We start from the raw sequence: 6,054 nt of genomic DNA, 5'->3' as shown, positions 1-6,054 counted from the left end.
CGTAACTATTGTTTCCTGGTGCACTCTGGTTCTTTGGTATGCCTTCTCCTGAAGAAGGGTGCAACCAAGTCGAATAGTATGATTATACGAAAAAATGACAAAAATAGCTGATTTTTGAAAAAATTTAACAAAAATAGTCATTCTGAAAAAAGTGGACAATTTTGGCCGATTGAATACTCCACTGTCAGTTTGGTATCCCAATTTGTATAAGATACTCCACTGGTAGTTGGGTATTTCATATATGGGATACTCCACTGCCAGTTGGGTATCTTATATAAAGTGGATACTCCACTGACAGTTGGGTATCCCATCGGCCAAAGTTGTCCAACTTTTCAGAAATTGGTTATTTTTGTCAATTTTGTGTAGAAATATGCTAAATTTGTCCTTCACCCTGATTATACCAACTCGAATTATAATCAAATTATAACTGCTCGGTGTGGTTTGGATTCAAATTAAGCGGGTGATGGGCCAAAATAGCACAATTTTAGGTTAAAGTTCCTGAAGCACAAGGGAAAAAATGGCTCCTCAATGGCACAAAGGTAATGCATATACAGCCTGCGTTAACGGTACACCGTGAATAAAGATTGTGTTTTCAAGAATTCGTTGATTTGCTTTCCAAAACAGAGATATGGAGATAAGTCTGCCATAAAAACGTAAGTATAGCTTTCGTCAAAACTGAAAACGCAACTCTTACCAGCGTTGCCTCTGCACGTCTGGGTACTCATCTGGGTACTCATCTCAAAACGCATAAATTTATTAAGCTTTTCATGTATATTGTGTGAGAGATGGAGGAATTCTCGTGAAGACGTGAAGACATGCACAACTTGGGAGGTCCTATAAAATTAACTAGGAAATACGGTAAAAAAAGTCTCCGTGAAACGCTAGTCTAGCTGGACATATAAGTGTGACATATCTTCAGATATTGTGCATGCAACCATTAATTAAATGACATGCAGTACTAAATTTTGCTTGTTTCACTCATTTTACCCTGTAAAAAAATAGTCGCTTTACTGGAGTGTGAAGTTTGAAACTGAGAACTCAAGTTACGTTGGTCTAACAACTTAATTTTTGTTTGTACTTCATCGGTTATCATGTAAAACAAGTTCAGTTTAGGTCACAAGATAATAAGTACCAATATTAATATTCTACACACTGTATAGAGACATGTTGCAGTTTTATTACGAAAAGTTGAAAGTTGACAAAAGCTTCGTTAGTGTCTAATGGAGCTGAGGTAGGAGAAGTAAACATGCACACATCTTTTTATGCTGCTTTATAAATAACTTATGACTACATATTGCACAGTTTTGCGAATTGTGAGCTTCGTTCTTTGGTGATCGTGGACAACAGGTGAACTTATATTTGGTTTCTGATTATTTTGACTATTGGTTACAGTCATTGTCTGGTTATGCTTGTATAGAAAATTGCTAGATGAGTACCCCTTTTTTTCTTTCACAGCATGATTGGATCAGATTCTTCGACGACTAATTATCCAGGAAAGATTCCTCCTGGGCCAGGAGTTGGTGATGTTGATGAGTTTGTGAAGAAAGATGAACCAAAGTCCTGATTTATGTTAAACTAATAAATTGATGCATGCGCTTAAAGTCCCTAATTCTGAGTTCATGCTCATAAATTTGGAAGATGATGTCTTTGGTTTGCTATATTTTTACAAGTATTCGAGCTTGATCTATGCGTACATGGATAGGTTACCTTTGTATGGAATTATATTATGGTGCCTTTTCCAGCTATCCTTCTAAGCAGTTTTAGATTCTAAGTTTTGACGTAACTATTGTTTCCTGGTGCACTCTGGTTCTTTGGTATGCCTTCTCCTGAAGAAGGGTGCAACCAAGTCGAATAGTATGATTATACGAAAAAATGACAAAAATAGCTGATTTTTGAAAAAATTTAACAAAAATAGTCATTCTGAAAAAAGTGGACAATTTTGGCCGATTGAATACTCCACTGTCAGTTTGGTATCCCAATTTGTATAAGATACTCCACTGGTAGTTGGGTATTTCATATATGGGATGCTCCACTGCCAGTTGGGTATCTTATATAAAGTGGATACTCCACTGACAGTTGGGTATCCCATCGGCCAAAGTTGTCCAACTTTTCAGAAATTGGTTATTTTTGTCAATTTTGTGTAGAAATATGCTAAATTTGTCCTTCACCCTGATTATACCAACTCGAATTATAATCAAATTATAACTGCTCGGTGTGGTTTGGATTCAAATTAAGCGGGTGATGGGCCAAAATAGCACAATTTTAGGTTAAAGTTCCTGAAGCACAAGGGAAAAAATGGCTCCTCAATGGCACAAAGGTAATGCATATACAGCCTGCGTTAACGGTACACCGTGAATAAAGATTGTGTTTTCAAGAATTCGTTGATTTGCTTTCCAAAACAGAGATATGGAGATAAGTCTGCCATAAAAACGTAAGTATAGCTTTCGTCAAAACTGAAAACGCAACTCTTACCAGCGTTGCCTCTGCACGTCTGGGTACTCATCTGGGTACTCATCTCAAAACGCATAAATTTATTAAGCTTTTCATGTATATTGTGTGAGAGATGGAGGAATTCTCGTGAAGACGTGAAGACATGCACAACTTGGGAGGTCCTATAAAATTAACTAGGAAATACGGTAAAAAAAGTCTCCGTGAAACGCTAGTCTAGCTGGACATATAAGTGTGACATATCTTCAGATATTGTGCATGCAACCATTAATTAAATGACATGCAGTACTAAATTTTGCTTGTTTCACTCATTTTACCCTGTAAAAAAATAGTCGCTTTACTGGAGTGTGAAGTTTGAAACTGAGAACTCAAGTTACGTTGGTCTAACAACTTAATTTTTGTTTGTACTTCATCGGTTATCATGTAAAACAAGTTCAGTTTAGGTCACAAGATAATAAGTACCAATATTAATATTCTACACACTGTATAGAGACATGTTGCAGTTTTATTACGAAAAGTTGAAAGTTGACAAAAGCTTCGTTAGTGTCTAATGGAGCTGAGGTAGGAGAAGTAAACATGCACACATCTTTTTATGCTGCTTTATAAATAACTTATGACTACATATTGCACAGTTTTGCGAATTGTGAGCTTCGTTCTTTGGTGATCGTGGACAACAGGTGAACTTATATTTGGTTTCTGATTATTTTGACTATTGGTTACAGTCATTGTCTGGTTATGCTTGTATAGAAAATTGCTAGATGAGTACCCCTTTTTTTCTTTCACAGCATGATTGGATCAGATTCTTCGACGACTAATTATCCAGGAAAGATTCCTCCTGGGCCAGGAGTTGGTGATGTTGATGAGTTTGTGAAGAAAGATGAACCAAAGTCCTGATTTATGTTAAACTAATAAATTGATGCATGCGCTTAAAGTCCCTAATTCTGAGTTCATGCTCATAAATTTGGAAGATGATGTCTTTGGTTTGCTATATTTTTACAAGTATTCGAGCTTGATCTATGCGTACATGGATAGGTTACCTTTGTATGGAATTATATTATGGTGCCTTTTCCAGCTATCCTTCTAAGCAGTTTTAGATTCTAAGTTTTGACGTAACTATTGTTTCCTGGTGCACTCTGGTTCTTTGGTATGCCTTCTCCTGAAGAAGGGTGCAACCAAGTCGAATAGTATGATTATACGAAAAAAATGACAAAAATAGCTGATTTTTGAAAAAAATTAACAAAAATAGTCATTCTGAAAAAAGTGGACAATTTTGGCCGATTGAATACTCCACTGTCAGTTTGGTATCCCAATTTGTATAAGATACTCCACTGGTAGTTGGGTATTTCATATATGGGATACTCCACTGCCAGTTGGGTATCTTATATAAAGTGGATACTACAGTTGGGTATCCCATCGGCCAAAGTTGTCCAACTTTTCAGAAATTGGTTATTTTTGTCAATTTTGTGTAGAAATATGCTAAATTTGTCCTTCACCCTGATTATACCAACTCGAATTATAATCAAATTATAACTGCTCGGTGTGGTTTGGATTCAAATTAAGCGGGTGATGGGCCAAAATAGCACAATTTTAGGTTAAAGTTCCTGAAGCACAAGGGAAAAAATGGCTCCTCAATGGCACAAAGGTAATGCATATACAGCCTGCGTTAACGGTACACCGTGAATAAAGATTGTGTTTTCAAGAATTCGTTGATTTGCTTTCCAAAACAGAGATATGGAGATAAGTCTGCCATAAAAACGTAAGTATAGCTTTCGTCAAAACTGAAAACGCAACTCTTACCAGCGTTGCCTCTGCACGTCTGGGTACTCATCTGGGTACTCATCTCAAAACACATAAATTTATTAAGCTTTTCATGTATATTGTGTGAGAGATGGAGGAATTCTCGTGAAGACGTGAAGTACTGGTAAAGGTAACTTGAGACACTATGTTGTGTAATTGGGCTATGATTTGATTTCCCGTGGGCTTTTGGTTTCTACAGATTCTCTGCCGAAATAATGTAAATTGCAGCAAAAATAAAGGTAACGTCAGTGCTAGGCAGGGCCATTTTTGTGGGGTGCTAATTAGGACGTATATTATAAAAGTTGTGCCGTTTTGGCAATTTCTTGAATTAAGCGTAATACATTTTACTCGAATTTGAACGGAGTTCGAATATCCATATTTGTTTCAGTTCAGTTTGGCTTCAATGACTCTCGAACTTCTCATTTTTGTTTATTCAAATTTGAATTTGTTCTAAGGTACTTTTAAAGAATTACGAATACTCGAAAAAAAAGGTTAATTGGAACTAAAAGTTTTCTCATTTTATAGAGTATTATCAAGATTACCACATGTAATATACATTTCAAAACAATATTGTATGTTGAATCACGCACAACAAATACGTATACGCGTGTATATATGAAGTTCATAAATCTATTGCACTTTGTACTAGTATTATTACTAAATTATATGATTGAAAACGTGGAAGTACAAATTTCATGTCCAAGTACTTAAAAAGGCTAATTGTTTTATTTTCAGAAGTGTTCAGAAAACAGAATATTATTTGGTATATACCATCATTAGTATAGGTAATTATTAGTATAGATAATTATAAGTCTAGATAATTAGAATATTAGTAGGGTTTACCCAGTGCGCACCCGAAGGGTAGCGGCTGCGGGTTACCTACGATAAAAAAAAAAAATCTTACAACAGAGACACCTACTTACAATTTTAAATAAAATGAAACGTCTTAAAACACAAAAATCTACCTATATATCTTAAAACGGAACATCTACATACAATCTAAAAAAATTATAAATTAAATAATAAGTCTTAAAATATCAAACATATAGAACCCTACCTCTACAACTTTAAAAACCAAACTTGTACTTGTAAATAAAAACAATATTAAATTATTAGCCTAAAAACTCTTAACTAACATATATCTTAAAATAAAAATTAGTTTAACTTAATTTATATTGTTTGTAAATATAAAGATAAAATCTTTTAATATATATACCTATTCACAAAAAATACACAAAATAAAGTTAATTGTTATTTAACTTAGTTCCACCTAAAAACTTAAACTTAACATCCACTCTGACTTACAAAGTTAAAATTGATATAATATTTTTTGAAAGAAATAAATAAAAACTTAAATTGCAATACATCATTAGATTTTCGAAAAAATTTAGTTTTTGCAAAAATAATAGTGTGATAAGAAATTTTTTAAAAGAAACACGTGAAAACTTAAATTCCAGCACATAATCAGTTTTTGTTAAAATACACATTATTAAATTTTCAAAAAGATAAATACTATACTGATAGGGATAAATAAATCCTGATTTTATTAATAATGGGCTGCTGGACCCAATAAGAAGATGTATGATATTCAGACCAGAGAGGTTAAGCCTGATGGACCAGATCAGGCCTGGTGGAATAAAAAAGGCCCAAAAGCCCTGATTATTAATTAATTTCGTAATTAATTAATAAGGGAAAAATCAGCTGTTGAGAAGAGTCCTGATAAGGATATAAATCCTTATAGATAAGCCTCAAGGGGACCTAAAAGGATAAGGGATCAGTTTCCTACTATCTAGGACTCCAAAGTCCATT

The 6,054-nt window shown here is 34.3% G+C and overlaps 2 long non-coding RNA genes across 2 annotated transcripts; both read left to right on the top strand.

Moving 5' to 3' along the window:
- The first annotated feature begins 823 nt into the window (after positions 1 to 823).
- On the top strand, positions 824 to 1,745 carry LOC141720699 (uncharacterized). Its single transcript, XR_012574486.1, has 2 exons — positions 824 to 1,347; positions 1,456 to 1,745. It is a non-coding gene; the product is annotated as an uncharacterized LOC141720699 (long non-coding RNA).
- An 856-nt stretch (positions 1,746 to 2,601) lies between these two features.
- Positions 2,602 to 3,523, top strand: LOC141717061 (uncharacterized). Its single transcript, XR_012573506.1, has 2 exons — positions 2,602 to 3,125; positions 3,234 to 3,523. It is a non-coding gene; the product is annotated as an uncharacterized LOC141717061 (long non-coding RNA).
- Positions 3,524 to 6,054: the final 2,531 nt, after the last annotated feature.

The sequence above is a fragment of the Apium graveolens genome, chromosome 4 (assembly GCF_009905375.1).
Source record: "Apium graveolens cultivar Ventura chromosome 4, ASM990537v1, whole genome shotgun sequence".
Classification (NCBI taxonomy): Eukaryota; Viridiplantae; Streptophyta; class Magnoliopsida; order Apiales; family Apiaceae; genus Apium; species Apium graveolens.
The sequence above is the reverse complement of the archived record's forward strand: the minus strand, read 5'-3'. Positions and strand labels throughout refer to the sequence as shown.